We start from the raw sequence: 16,893 nt of genomic DNA, 5'->3' as shown, positions 1-16,893 counted from the left end.
TCAAGGAACTGCATTTAAATGTTTAAATTTGTGTCACTGTTTTGTTTTGTTTTTGTACACTGCTCTGTTTTAAGTTCAGTCTGCCTCGTTTTCACCTTGGTTTGATGGCCCATTAAGGGACCTTGTTTCATTTCTTCGGCATTTTTTTCAGCTCATCTAAATTCTAATGCCGAAGATCTTGAATGAAGCATTAAAACAAACAAAAAGATATTAAAGACAGGGGAAAAAGGAAAAGAGAAAAGATAGGAGCACATAGAAGAAGGGCTTCAACTCTAGACATTGGGAAAATCACACCATCCTTCTTTCCAAGAGACTATTTTGTGCATCAGCAAATTAATATTAAAACATAATTTTGATATAGGCTAAAATGTGTGTAAGTTTTCCCTTAACAAGAGCCAATGACAAAATTATGGCTTTTTGATTTTGTAAATGATTGGCTATATTAATGGTATTGTGACAATACCAATGACAGTGTGAAAGGAAAAACAGATCAAGCAGCAGGTGATGACAGCTGACTTCCCATGATCAATTTGGTGCAAGACACCAGGCTAGACAGTTTGTAGATGGTATTTGTTCAACCCAGTGGCAGCATGAAGAATATCATTAATTGTGCTGAACTGGTGGTTGAGAGGGTTTGTCTTAGCACACACAGGGAAGAGTTGAGCTTCAGTCTGAGTTTCATAACTACTGCCATTTCATTAGTCTTGTAAGATGTCTTCAGAATAACATTGAACAGCTAAATATCAGAAAATCACAGGAAGTTTATGTAGCTAAGATTATTTATTTTTATTATTTTTGGAGGGGATTGTCCCAGGCAGTAGCTAGGTTTTGTACAGGGTGGATTTCAGTTACAAAACAACTTCATTTACTTTTATTTCCCTAATATATAAATGCAATAAAAACCTTGGCGTCCCTGATATTTCATTATCAGTTACTCAGTATCACAAGTGTGAAACTGAGTATTTAACATGCTTTTGTTCCACAATAAAACTTGAGAACTACTTTAGTTTTTCCAAGGGAGGAGGAAAATAACAACAAAATTGCGATCATTCATGGTCATGTCTTATCTGGAGTTCTAAAGTGAGTCGTTTAGTAAGAATCAGATAATCTCTCTGACTTGCCATTGTCTATTTGGTAGTATGTCACAGTTTCTAATATGCGGGATGCACCTAGGTATTTAAAAGATGCATTTTCAATTATGACATATTTGCATTTATATTACGATTGAGTTTGCACACTGGTGTCCTTGGAATTCTCCTTGATCATTCCCCAGCATAAAATGTTTCGGTGGAGAAACTATTTCCATTCAAGCTCCAAAGGAATAGACATATAGTTCACAGATTAATTAATTAATTTTTGTATTGTTTGCTTCAGTAGATTTTTGTTTGCTTTGCTGTGATTTCCAATATTTACAACTGAATATGTTCTATGTGGTGAAAATAAACAAAAATGCCTTTTGTGTGAAGGTTGACTCTTCCTGAAGACTTGATGCATATTTCTCCCTTAAAATCTCAAACCTTACCACACTGTGATGCTGGATAATTCAGTTAGCTATGTTCACATCCCAAATCTCCTCATTAGCATTCCACACTGCAGGCTTAGCATGAGAAATTTCTCCCTTCCTTACAAAAACATGAAAAGAACAAAGATGAAGAGCAGAACAGTGGCAAGGAAAATGTGTTATTATGGGAAGACACATCCTCAGTTATAATTCTTAGTCTTTACCAAAGAATGTGTGAATAATTATGAAAATATCGACACATGCATATTGTACTACTACCTTTATCTCTGTAGGATATTTGATGATGAGGGAAAAGTTTGTCTCCTGGAATAATTTTACAAAGTTATTTTTATCAAAACACAAGGTTATAAATAAGGAAATAGATTCTGTATGCATTTATGAATTTCTTCCTGTAGATTGTAATGATTTTCACTCCTTTACCAAGATTTTCTGTTTCTGCTCTGTTTTCAAAGAATATCAAAGTCCAATATTCTGCCTCAACCTTTGATGAACCGTACACTTGGAGCTTAAGAGTGACAAATAGAGGGTGTGTGTGTGTGTGTGTGTGTGTGTGTGTGTGTGTGTGTGTGTGTGTGTGTGTGTGTGTGTGTGTGTGTGTGTGTGTGGTATGCCTGTGTTTGTATTATAAAGAGTTCAAGATATATAAATATTAATTAGGATATGTAATTGTTTCATTTGATTATTTTTGCTAATGTTGACAACTAAATTATTAAATATGTGTGAGGAGCAAATGAAAAACAGTTGGTTTTGCTATAGAAAGAATATTAGAATTCAAGTCTGGAAAAATCTTGCAATCTTTAAATATATCTCTGAATTTAAATAACCCCTAAACTTTGGTGGAATGGAAAATTAAGTAATTAATTCAGACATACAGTTAGCAAGTGGCACAGCTCTATTCCCAATGGTATCAAGTGTAGATTCTGTGTATTCTTGTTGCCACTATATTATGGCTAAGGCACAGAATTTTCACAAAGATTAGATAATACATTGCATGTTTTTCTTGTATTTATATTAAAAGTAAAACTTGGCAAGTTTGAAAAGAATCATGTAAGGCACAGAACAAATGCATAGGTTGTCTAAGGAGCAGGGGATCTTCAAAGAATTCTGAAGGTGGCAAATTAATAGAATGCTGAAAATACTGTACATACAGAGAGTGGAGACATATGCTAAGTCCAAGAACATTTATTCGTTTTGTAAACAAGCTGAAGCAGTACTTAAAGTGATTGAAAAGATGCAACATGATGAGTTCTAAGCTTTCAAAAAAAAAAACGTAAAAAAATAGTATGCTGTGGCTGGGGAAGGTGACCAGGTGTTGGTGGAAATAATCTTGTTAGGTTGACATTGCCCCATTCCAGGTGAGAGGTATTTATATGCATTAACAATAATGAAAAATAGTAAGGCAGAGATAGATACAAGTGCGAGCACAGAGGGGAAAATACACAAGGAATCAAGCCAGACAAGCAGTGTTCAAGGCATTCGAGGGTTCTTTGCTAGAGTATGGAACCTGTTTGTGTCTATGAAATACTTTCTCTTTCATTGTACAGTTGACGCAGTAGTTTCACAAGATAATAAGTAGTAGGCTCATTACATTACATAGTAAATGAAGGACATAAGTAAAAGTTAAATGTGAACCTTTGGATCCAACAGTGGAGCTGTTGGTCCTACCTGAAGAGTTCCTATATTGAGGGGGAAATAAATGTGAAGCAGGTAAGAAATCCCAGGATCACAAGACAAGAACGGATGGTGGCAATTCTAATGAAAGTAGAAGATGGAGAAGGAGAAACACGTTCTTGTAGGAAAATGATAAATCTTGCTTTGAATTTTGAGCTCTAAGTTTGGAGTTGCCCACAGCAGTTAGAAAATCTCATGAGGACAGACTAAACTTAAGAGGATTTTTCCCCCATGATTGCACTGTGGAATGTGGCATCATTAAGCATTATCATCATGACTGAAAATCCACAATATTAAAGATATGTTTCTATGTGTTACAGATGTTTGGCAAAAGAACATTGCAACACACTTCCACACCATCTCCAGCCTACTTGAGTTTTTTTTTCTTGAAGAACTGAAGGAAAAGCCGGTTCCTGCATTACTTTCTCCAATATCAAGAGTCAGTCACGTCACATGTAAGTCCCAACAGGTTTTCTCAAAGAGCACGTGCTATTTTTATGACCTATGGGTTATCTTTGCCAAACAGAGTAGCTAGAAAACAAGGATGAGAGTATTATGAGAGTTCTCTTTTTTCAAACACTGAGTGACGATGATCCTTATGGTCCATTTCTCCCTCTCATTTCTTGGTGTGTGTGCTCCCCAAGCCAGCCCAGAATAGGTAATCAGCACCTCAAGTGTTCAAATAATCAAGTGTTTATCTGATAATATCTAAATCTGATGAAAGGAATGTTACTGGAAAAATACCCACAGCCTTGCTTCAGTGTTTCTGATGGCATACAGAGTTGGATGCACGTGAGTTACTTCTGGAATAAAAATAGGTAACGCTAGATGAAAGGAACATGGAAAAGAAATTCTTTCAAACAATTTTAGCACCAATAACAAAGGCCATGCACCAAATTTGCAATTTTATTTCACTGAGCATGTTTTCTTTCCAATATCGATTAAAAGCAAGATGTTAATACACATTTTTTAGAAGAAGAGTTAAAAAGTCCCAGGCACCTATATAGCAAACACACTAAAAATTTATATTAATGAAGATTTGTTTCTTGTTAATATTGGTTCATATTACTTATGGGATTTAAATTGACCCTGTGAAAGTTTACAATGGATTGTGAAAATATCCTAGTAGAGTATGCAAATATTGTTCACATCTTAACCAAGGGAAAAAAAAGTTATATGGTTAAGGCTAGGCTGAATGTATTATTAATATTAGTATAGCAAAAAAGACATAAATGGAGGTAAATTGATTTTTTCGTTTTTGAAATAATTTGTTTAGATTTGCCACAGCTGAATTCTACATACCACTTATTCAGTGCAAACCGTAACAACCTACACTTCACGGCTTAAGTAGAAACTCAATTGTTTTCAATGTTTTCCCTTTCCTTGATTAAGAGCAGTTGCTGCAGAACAATTGTTGTAGTTTTAATACTTGTCAGTGGAGGATAAAAATCAAAATCAGCCTAATTTCAGATAATATAAGATTTAGTCATGCAAATAACATAAACTAAACTATAAACATTTCAGCAGCTAAAGCCCACACTATTTTATTAATATATTTTGACAATTGAATGACTATTCCCAGAAATGGAAGAACTGGAAGGAATGTAAATGAGACTTAGAGGGAAAACAACTCATAACAGATGTTAGCAAGATTTTTTTCCCTCCTACTTAAAATGGAAGAAACATATGGACTTGCCAATGGGGCACAATTTCTGAGGCAGAACACAGGGATCATTGAAGAAGCAATCGGATTCTGTTATAAAGAAATGAAGATTTAGAAAGGATGAGTCCCGATGGGTCCACAGCCCTGATGAACCACTCACTAATCCTAGCTAAACCCTTTAGGATCCTAGGAGCCTGGCTTCATTTGAATGTCGATCTCACCTCCATGTTCTCACAGCAAGATTTGGGAGGGTTATAATTGCTCTCTTGCAAAATGCAGCAAGAGTATATTTCGTGACTAGGTTGCTCAGTGTTCAGATGTAGTAACAGTTAATGCCTGTTGATGTTAAGAACAGGAGGATTTAACATCTTAATTTTTTGGTATAGTATCTAGGGCAGCAAAACAGAACCTTCTTACAGATTCAATTCATTTTTGGTTTATTTCAAGTCACATAATCTTAAATGTATTATGAAGTATATTAGGAGATCGTACTGGGGATTAAATAAATTGATGGATTTATAAGACAAGGCAAAAAATCCTATGTATGAAAATATCTAAAAGAAAAGATTTTAAAATTCCTTCCTTTTTCCTGCTTTCCCCTCCTCTATCCATTTCCTCTACATCCCTCTCCTGTTTCCTTTTTCTCTCCTTCCCTCCTTCCCTCCCTCCCTCCTTCCTTCCTTCCTACCTTCCTTCCGTCCTTCCTTCCTTCCTTCCTTCCTTCTTCTTCTTTTCTTCCTTCTTCCTTTCCTTCCTCTTTCTACAATCTCGTTTTTTTGTGATTCTTTACATTTATGCCAGTTTCTACTTTTTTTTTCTGAAACAGCAGTTACAATTTTTTGTGTGCTAATTTTTTCCTATTATTTGTGGCATTTTCTGCTTCTTAGTCTTTAGAGTATTTATCCTCTATTAACGTGTATTTCAGATCATTCATCTCCTGCTTTCTTTCATCTAATCAGCTAATACATGCACTGTTAAATTCTTCATTTCAAAAGATGCACCATTTTAGTTCTAGAATTCTTGTTAGGTATTTCAATGTTCCCAGTGTAATAACCTTATCACTGGAATTCCAGGCCAGTGACCAGTAACAGATCGGGATTCATTAAGACAAGAGCTATGGTGATGGGGAAAGAAGAGAAATTGATCCTTGCAGCAAGAAGAGACCAAGTAAGCATGTCAGCTGATCTTCAGGGTAGACACAGAAGGTTGAGGTTTAAACAGAGGAAGAGTTGTGGCAAGTGAGGGCGGCCTATGTAATTATGCAGCCCGAGCTTCTTGGAGCCCGCTCAAGCATCCTTCAAGATCTGGTTCTGACGGCATCTACAGAAGTCTTTCTCACTATCGTCGCTTGGAGGAGATCGGGCACTGATTCCTTCTCCAGCATGAAGCATCATCCTGACAAGTAACTGTCTTCATCTGTGGGGGGCAGGGGGTTCCTGTGAAGCTCTTCTTGGGAATAGTTTCATTTCCCTTGGCCTATGGGTGTTATTGTACTGTACTCTTCTTCAAATCTGACCAAAGGTGACTGAAGAAGAGAGATATGCATGGTAAAATAGAGACGAGATTCTATCTTGCTTTTAGTAACTTGTGGCCTACATATATATATATATATATATATATATATATATGTAGGAATATATATATATGGAATATATATATATATATATATATATTCCTATACCTCCTGTAGCAACGTAGTCATGGTTATTTGAATATTCTGTTCTTCTAACTCAGTATCTGACCGGCCCGAGGATTTGGTAAGACAGAGGATTCTGTCTCTGCAGGCTAGAATGGAGACGATGTCACACACCTACCCCGCACAGCCTCGGTTGCTCTGCTTTGCTGTGTGTAGGCTTCCTGTGTAGGCATTGTGGCTTCCACATCACCCTCACAGCTGAAGACAAGAAGAAGCCATCGACTTAGGGGTCATCACTTCCCCATTTTGCCTTTACAGTCCCAAGAGACCATCCAAAGCTCTGATCATTATTCCCTTCCCAGCAAGAGACCTGGCTACTTGCTGAGTCTTGTGCACAAAGACAAAGGCAGAAGATCCTTTCTGGGAGGGCTTGGTGGGGGAAGCCTCTGAAAATGTCAGCTCAGATTTTATAGACTCTCCTCTCTCCAAAGCCAGGCCACGTGTAGTTACCCTAGCTTCAGCGCTATTTTGATCCCTTTGACTTTGATGTTTTATTTCATGCAAATGTTCGAGTTCCTTTTGGTTGTGACATTAGTAGGTCCTTATTTACCACCTGTTGACCACAGGTCCCCAAATCACCTCCCCTTTCCTGCCAGGACCAAGGAGCTCTTATCATCATCTCTATTCTTCAATACCCTGGTGCATGCAATAAGATAGCATACTTAGATCACAGGATTTTGGCTGTAGGAAGTCCTGCATTATTGATCATTGCAGTCTTCTAATCTAGATCTTTGAGTGAAGAATAAATGAAGATGAACAAAATAACAACAATAATAACATATTGCTAAGCCAGGAACTGGTGGCTTACTCTAACAATCCTAGTTATAGAGGAGACTGAAATCTGAGGATTGTCATTTGAAGCCAGCCCAGACAGGCAAATCTAAGATATTCTTATGTCAAATAAACAACCTCTAACCCAGAATTGGAGGTGAGATTCAAGTGGTACAATACCAGCCAGGAGGGACAAAGTAAGATTCTCTATTTCAATTTAAAAATAGTCTCTACACTTGGTTCATCATAATTTGTACCTTCTACAAAAAAATGACCACACTGGCCAAAAGAATATACTGCTATATCAGTTGAGATTTTTACCAATATATTTGAGATTATACAATAAACTGTTTTGCTGGCCTGTAATCCTAGTTACTCAGGAGCCTGAGATCTGAGGATAACAGTTCAAAGCCAGTATGGGCAGGAAAGTCTGTGAGACTCTTATCTCCAATGAACCACGAGAAAACCAGAAATGGTACTGTGGCTCAAATGGTAGAGGGCTGCCTTATGCTGAAGAACTCAGGCACAACATCCAGGACCAGAGTTCAAGCCCCATGACTGACAAAAATAAAACAAACCCAAAATCCCACAAAAAGTATCTCTCTGGTCAAATTTTCAATAGCAGTTGTGATAGTACTCCTTAATTACCTTCTCATGGATTTATCTGGAAAAGTGAAATATGAGTAAATTTGTCAACATGTCTGTGCTAGCTACTATCAGTAACTTTTAATTATATTTTCTTGCAAAATGAGAATAATACTTTCCCCCTCAGGATTCTGTGACTTAAAGTGGTATCATTTGATATATTTTTACTAATAACTGAGTCACTTATTTTTCAGAAAGATAAACATTATATTTTCATTTTAATAACTTATTTCTATGGATGTACTATCTTTATTTGTTTTTCTATATAGAACATTCACAAATGAAAATAAACATAAAAATTATAAGAATACAAATAAAACTGCAAAGGCAATGGGAAATTTAACAGAATATTTTCATTTTTCAATTTTGACTCTTGTAAAGAAAAAAGTTAATGGTCTCAAAATAATTTTCAAAGGTAATTATGCAGATGTATAAATAGAGAATAGTTTGTATAGTTTAGTAAAGTTTTATAATGCACGGTTGAGGGCTTTAAAAAATAGGTGTATATATTTTCAGATACTTAAAGCAGTTTGTTTATCCATGCCTGAAAACAAATTGAACAAAAGTAGATGAATGTCAAAAATTTCTCCATGGGGTTGGGGGGAATGGTTCAGTATCCCAAAAAGGAAAACAAAACAAAACAAAATGGAGTTATCCTATTCTTTGGAGTAGGACAAATAAATCCATCTGGATGAGTTTATTGAAGCTGAATGTTATTGCTCCTGAAAGATAGATTTTAGGGCTCACCTATATGGAAAATTGTATCTTCATGTGTACATACTATATATTGTGCAGCGGGAGACTATTGCTTTCATAAGAATTTTTATTTTTTTGGTCGTAGTGGAGCTTGAACTCTGAGCCTGGGCTTTGTCCCTCAGCTCTTCAGCTCAAGGCTAGTGTTCTACCACTTGAGTCACAGCACCACTTAATTGAATAATTGGAGATAAGAATTTTACAGACTTTCCTGCCTGAGCTGGCTTTGACCTGTTATCCTTAGATCTCAGCCTCCTGAGTAGCTATGATGACAGGTTTGAGCCACTGGCATCTGGCAAAGAATTCTTTATTAACTAAGTTTTTAACCAGATATTAGGGTTCACCATTATTTTGTCGGACACTACCCAGGATAGTACTGCATGCTTATTTTATATAATATCACTCACCGTTAATTTAATACGCTGAAATAGAAAAATAGCATTTGTTTATTGGAAAATGTCATCAGTTTATACATTTTGTAAAGTGACATGGATGGAAAACAGTGTGGCCACTGTTTAATGAACGTGTACACACACACATGCACACACACACACACACACAATAACACAAAGCTTGCTTATAACAAGTCTGACAGCTGCAACCTTCAAAGGAAAGTGGGTTGAGGACTTGTCCTTGAAAACTGATATTACACCTTTATTAGATAAGTGTTTAGTTTCTATTTAAAGTGAAAATGTCATAGTTTCACCCAGGTTGGGAGATAATAGTAGCTTTACACATTGCCTTTGACCCTTACACTGTACAGGAGATGTGAATAATGATGAGCGGAGGGCAGAGAGCGTCTTAAAATAGCCTAAGTCATCTCACTGTCAAGGTCAGGAATAACTTCTAATTTGGAAACATCTAGCATAGGGCATGTTCACATATGGTCTTCTTTATACCTCCCAGAAACTTCTTAGATTGTAATATAAAAATCTTAGAGCTAAAAGTCACATACTAACATGTTAGTATAATAGTAGGGTTGGCAGAAAAGGAACAGAGTTGCTTTCCTGGGATCTGATGTTTCCCGGCCATAGTAACACAGAGCCCAATCTCATCTCCTAGTTCTCTGACTCGCTCTCTTCCACTGTCACTCTCCAACGTGTTCCCTGCCCATCCCTGTTAGAATGAAGGTGACTGGCTCGGATATTGAGCTGGAGATCTATTCATGTATCTGCACAGTGGCACACATAGGACAACTTCTTGTGAGTGAAAAGTGACGGTCCCCTAATCATTTTGACAAAGGTTGTCTAATCAATATAGTATTGCCATCTCAGCAGGCTGTGTGAGAGCTGCCCCACTACATTACAGCCCTGGATCTATCACCAGGACAGGTGTTTGGCCTTGGGAGTTCCCCAGCTTTAAGTGAGTAAACTAACCCCTAGAGGTTCTCATTGTAAATGAAGACAGTATTCTGCAGTTTTGAGAGATTTATTACTTCCAAGTCTCAGATTCTTCTATTAAGTGAGGCCATGGTAGTAAGTGAAAAATGTTTTAAAGCAATAATGGCAATAGATTATCATTTTTGAAAGTCAACACATTTGCTTAAAATATAATACAATTTCAATGCATTTACAATTTTCTGTTTATATGTGGTGCAAAAAATGGTGTTAAGAATATAAAAATAACTCAGTCATATTTTGATGTAAAAATATTATAATTATACATTGTGTAGTATAATTATGCTATACTAGTATGATTATACTAAACATAGAGTCATATTTTCATGGAATATGAAAAGCCCGCTTATATCATAATAATTATGAAGGTAACCTTGCAAAATAGCATTTTTATTAAGTTATTGGGACATACAATATAAATAAAATTTATGAATATCAAAAGTAATTTTCAATCATACATAGAATTTTAGTCATAATTGTTATTATCTAAGTAGTTATACAAAGGAATTGCTATTTAACCAAACCATTTATGAATACAATGCACCTTGATTGGTGCCACCCATTTTAACATCCTTACAAACCTCTCCCCTACCTCACTCTGATTATGTTCTAAATTTCATCTTCAGCCTTTACTGAATGTGAACTTTTTATTGATATGTTTATTCTTGTATTCTATTTCCTCCTCTAGCCTCAAATCTAGCTTTCATTAAACAGAGTTGAAATTTCTATGTGCTTTGGAAATCTGTTCGATTTAAACATGGGCTGAATTTGTGTATATTGCTTATAGTATTTATAACCAGCTTTCTCGGACTAGCTAAGAAATGCACATTGGTGCCAAATAAAATACAGGTTGTTTGTTTGCTTGAAAGCTCTCTTATGTTCTCTGTTCATAGACAGACATCGGAAATATGCCAAAGACATAGGAACTGGAAATATGCTTAACTTTTTAACACAATGATACCTCGGTTCAGAATGAATACATCTCAGTAGGAAGAATTTCTAAAAAATGAGTTTGTATTTCACCTCAGTGTAAATGACGTATAATAAATTAAATCCTAACTAATACACCACAATATTTATAGGAAAATGGCTCTTCTAAATTATTAATTGATAACTACAACTGACAGAAATATTGAATCTTCAATAGGATTAAGGACTTTTCTGAAATAAATTAATTTAGCTAACTTACAACAAGGCAACAAAATGACTACTCTGCCTTAATAAAATTGACAAGGACAAAATGACATTGATATTGTGATGCATAAAACAGATATAAGTCAACAGAAGAAATCACTTCTATGCTGAGTGTGAGGATCTTTTCATCTTTTCAAAAGAAGCAGCTTATGCCACAAAAATTCTTCTTTTTGACTCTTCCTGAATGATTGCTAATGGAAATCAAGCACTGGAAAAGCAGGTAGAGTTACAAAAAGGACCTCAGTTGATAGGAGAGAAAAAGAATAGCACTACAGAGACATTTGCCAACACTAGAAAATGTTTGAATCTGCTAAGTATTGCCAACAATTAAGTATTTACATCTAATGGAATTTTCATGTCATCCTGTGCATGCTGCATCCATTCAATGTATATAAGTGGACATATCTATCTACACACACAACTGACTGTGCTCTAAAATCACTTTTATACTTTCTCTTGGTCGTATTGCCAATATTGTATTTCATTCTGCTAAACATACAAATTCTCTTCTAACATCAACTGTCATTTTTTTAATTCCCTAAGTTTGTACACTATTATTTCTTCTAAAGTGTTCTGGATACTTGACTTTTAGAAATTGGTAATTGTCCTCACTTAGTAAAAGTATATTAATTCATTTTCATCTCTAAAGTTATTATCCAACTTACCTAATGAAGATTCAAAAAAAATCATTTTTAATATATGTAAAAGATGTCTTTGCCTTGTACATTTAAACATTCCATTCCACTCAGGGCTGGTTAATTGACCCATAATTGGTCAATTATAGGTATAATTATATGCAGTTCCTACCTTGCATTCAGGAATGATCACAGACAACAAAGATGCATGCATGATGAAGTACCAACTCTTCAAAAGAAAAATTTCCTATCTTATGCTTTTCAATAGCCGGCAGAAGTGTAACATTCTGCCAGTAAATTCAAAGTATTCAATATTTTTGACAGAAATCTTAATCATCTGGGAAATGCCTTGTAAAGAATAGGTATTATTCTCAATATATATATATATATATATATATATATATATATATATATATATATATATATATATATACACCTCGTTGTATGAAAACCAATTTATCCGAAGAGTGGATCTCACCTTTCACCCTGTGCCATTTTCCTGTTGGACGGATGTCCTACCTTGTTGAACTCTTGACCGCTCTGCTATAATGGGATGTTAACAGAGACAGCTGACACAGTAAAAAGAGCTATTGCCGCTACTGGTCAGTGTACGATATAGAGCAATCACACGGCAAATCTGAAGAGACGTGCTAAAGAGAAAGGAGGAAGGAAATGTGCCATTTAAATGATTCACATTTTAGGGACTGTGCTCTTCAGGGCATCAGAGAGGCAGTTTGGAATTAGGGTTTTCTTGACATACTACATATCAACCTCAAAGCATCAGTAACCTTTGCCATTTCACAGTGTACTAAAATATAAAGCCCCTCAATGCCACGCTGATTAGCAGACAAATACCTTCTGTTTCCACAGATGTTAAGTACGTATTGATTTAGTTTTACCTGTTAGTGGTCATTAAGCTCTAAAAAAATTGACCACAACACCATAAATCATTCTTACACTGAAATATTGGGAAAGCACCTGGCTACACAGAAAAGCACTTAGTGCAAACAAACAAGGAAAATCATGAAAAAATATGAAGGTTGAGGGGAGGTAGAAATGAGAGAGATGATCAGATGCAAATATAGATTGCAGCTGAGCACCCTGATTGACAGTCTCTCCCATCCCTCAACTCTAACAAGATGCTCAGACACATGCTGTCCCAAATGTGATATTCTCTGACCTGAAGCTTTTCCAGGTGTGTCATCTAATAGGATGCTACACCATTCCTGATGTGTATGGAGGCTCTGGTATTCAGCAAAGAAAATCTTAGAAGTGCATCTGTATTTTGTTTCATTTTAGTGAATTAAGTGGAAACTATATATCTCCCAGTGGGATGCACTTGTTTCTCTGTTATTTCTTTTTCTTTTCAGGTTTCTTCACAATCTGTTCCCAATGAGGATATTAGGGTTCTCTAAAAGGTTCTTCCTTCCACCTAACCACAGAAAAGGATGACATCTTATGAAGATGAAATAATTGATCTGTTTGAGTAAATCTGAGTTTCACCGGCAATTTTTGAGACCATTAGCATAACTTTCAAAATGTGGCAAAAAGCTCTATTTCCCCTTACAACCAAGCACTGAAGAGGAGCCCCGTGATTTCACAGGCCCTGCGGCTCTGTCCTGCAATTCAGTGAGCCTGGAAGAGCTCACAGAATCCACACAAGGGCAAGTGTGCTTCCTCTCCACTGGGCATGCTCACCTGCAAGCACAAGGCCAAACACCTTTGAGATGACTGAATCATAACAGCTATTTGCTCCAAGAGTCAGGCTCTGGCTTTAGGCTAAAGCTCAGAATAAAAGTCATCTATGCTGAACAGATGAGAAGCTAAGTAGACGCAATCCTCACTGACAAGCCCAAGAGATGACACTGATACACAGTGAAAAAAATTACACACAGACACACATACTATGTATATACATATATGTATTTATGTATGTACATAAGTGTCTATATGCATATATACAATATATAGGTGTATATATGTATATGCAGGGTGACATTCAATAAAGGCACTGACATTGAACTAAATGAAGCGTTTACAGGTCATAGAAATTCAATTTGAGCTTCAGTGAAAGAAACACTTTGTACTGAGGACACAAAGAAATATGTAGATTACACTAAAAATAAAAGTCAAATCTTTGCAAGCTCTTTAACTTAGCCTTTTCAGAAATGGCTGAGAATTTGACCTTCAGCAGTAAAACAGCTATGTGCATTACGGGAAGTGCATAATACAGCTAAAGAGTTTACAGGGTTCAAATATCAAGGCCATTTTTCTCTCACTTTCCCTCACCCCTCTCTCACCCCTCAATCCTCCGGATCCCCAAGTTGTAGAAATCATTTCCAACATATTGTCTTGTGAATATCACTGTTGCGAGAGGGAGGGGGGTAACATGTTTAACACAAAATATACTTATTACCTTACTTATCACCTTGACAATAAAAAGAAGTAGGAAGGCAAGACTCATGATGAAACCAAGTAAGTGGTTTGTCGGTGTAAATCACATCATTGGTTCAAAAAATCAACAGCAGTAGTTTACATATTCAGACAACTTGTGGGCAAAGTAAAAATGTTTATGCTCATAGGGAAGATATTCAAGAAATGTAATTTTAGCAGGCATCCAAGACCATGCCATAAACAAATGTTAAAAAAAGACTAAACTTATATCAAAATTGTCAAGAAAACATTAGAGGGTGAACAATATGGGGAATACATTGCATTGTAAATGGAGGCGACATGAAAGAACTTATAAAATCTGTTAAATAATAGAAGTAGGGATGGTAGGTAAAAAGAGAGCAAATGACGTTTAATCTCATTAAAGTACTGTACATGTACCTGCGAAATGCCACCCTTTGAACCTTTTACCTACAGTTACCAAAAGAATGACCTGAATGTGAAACAAGGCCTGTATTGGGTATGGACACTAGTGGGAGAGAAGATGTCATATATGATGAAACTGGTTGTGACTGGTTTGGGAGGAGCATGGGAAAAGGGACTATGACAGAATAGGTGAGTCAGATGATGGTCCATTAATTTGTACAATTAATTGATGCTAATAACAATGTAAGGAAAATGTTTTATATATTTGAAATCAGAACACAGATACATGTAGCCTAATATTCTAAGGTACTGCAAAACATTATTTAATATCTGGAATTAAATTACCTTCAAGGTGTCAACACTTGCTTTTGTTTAGTTTTTTTTTTGGGGGGGTGGGGCTGAGTGGAAAATCTTCTAGGCTAACCATATGCTTGATCTTGGATGACTTCCTTTTGAGATACTGATATTGCCTAAGGGCTCTCCTTAGAGAGTGGGGATAGGGTGTAATGGAATACTATTCAGCTGTGAAAATAATTAAAACAATTGTGATATCACATGCTGAGCCACATGTGGAAGCTTACATGTGGAATTATTATAAAAATATCCATAATAGGAAAGTCTATAGAAGCAGAAAGTAGATTGGTGTTTCCAAAGCAAGCATGGTAACAATTAAAAGGGAAAATCAGGGAGATTTATGAAAGTGATGGAAATGTAGTGGAATTAGACAGTTGCAATGATTGCAGAACTTTGTGAATGTGCAAAAAACCCCACTGAGTAGTGTGTGTGTGAATTTGGTAAAATAATGGCAGTCATTTTGAATTTTATCTCAATACTATTTGTGGAAAATAGGTGTTAATACCATATCTACTAAAATATTTTAAGTTGATTGCTTTAAAAATCATAAAGCCTAATGCCAGGTAAAACAGTGAATTGATTATTAAACACTCCCAGGAAAAGAAGCTGATCTTACACCATTTTATTCCCTTTATAATGTTTCATTAGATAGAACTTAAGCAATTTACTAATGAATTCATTCAGGATCAATATTATATAGTTACCTCTCAATATATCCAAATTTCCTTGAGGTTCTCAGTGTTCCTCAGTATTGGCTTCCAACTCATTTTCTATTATTGCCTTTAAATGTGATTGTGTTATGCATTGAAATACACCATAGGAGAGGTGTTCAATGTGCAGTTGTTCAAATTTCCCAGAGTAAAAACTTAAATCTCACTATACATGTGGGATATACACAAAGGAATATATGTATGGCATGTTACTTTTTTATTTGTGGTATTTTATATTAAATAATATCTGGTCCTCAGTTTGTTTGCTTCTATAAGTTTATATTACTAATTTACTTCTAACATTTTGGTTTAGTTAACAGCAATCAAATATATCATATTATTCATAATATTAGCTGGAGCTTGGAAGGTGGCTCAGTGGTAGAGTGTTTACCTTGCATGCAAGAAGCCTTGTGTTCAATTCCTCAGCACCACATAAACAAACAAACAAAAAAAGCTGGAAGTGATGCTGTGGCTCAAGTGGTAGAGTGCTAGCCTGGAGCTGAAGAGCTCAGGGAAAGCACCCAGGCCCAGAGTTCAAGCCCCATGACAAAAGGGGAAAAAAGCAAATTAAATATTAGCAATTTAATCTTTAGAATTCTACATAAATGAAATGCACTTGTACTATCAAATTTAGATGTATTTATTTTCTTTTAGTTTGAACCAAATACAATTATGTGTTTGGCTCAGAGCCTCTATTTCCAGATTCAGAGAATTCATTTGACCTTGGAAATGTGTTCTTTCTTCTGTTTGGCTCTATTGAAAGAGGATAACATTGACTTCTCGGGAAGAAATGGTAATGTCAAAAATTACAGCCTCATAAAAGCTTTAATTCTCCCCATAAAAGTAATATATAAAGTCGAGAACTATGAGGGTGCTTCACATCTTGCAATGTCAGGTTTAGGAGCCCGACTATAAAATTTATAATACCTATCTATTTGATGATGGATAAAGCACAAGAAAGGGTTGTTTAAAGATAGCTAGGTTATAAACAAGTGGACGCTTTGGGAAAAGAAGGTATGACACCCATGGATTTTCAATACTTGATATTAAAACAATGTTTCCTTA

This window comes from Dipodomys merriami, unplaced genomic scaffold (genome assembly GCF_024711535.1).
Source record: "Dipodomys merriami isolate MVZ:Mamm:240054 unplaced genomic scaffold, mDipMer1.0.p SCAF_2, whole genome shotgun sequence".
NCBI classification, from domain to species: domain Eukaryota; kingdom Metazoa; phylum Chordata; class Mammalia; order Rodentia; family Heteromyidae; genus Dipodomys; species Dipodomys merriami.
Note: the sequence above shows the minus strand (reverse complement) of the source record.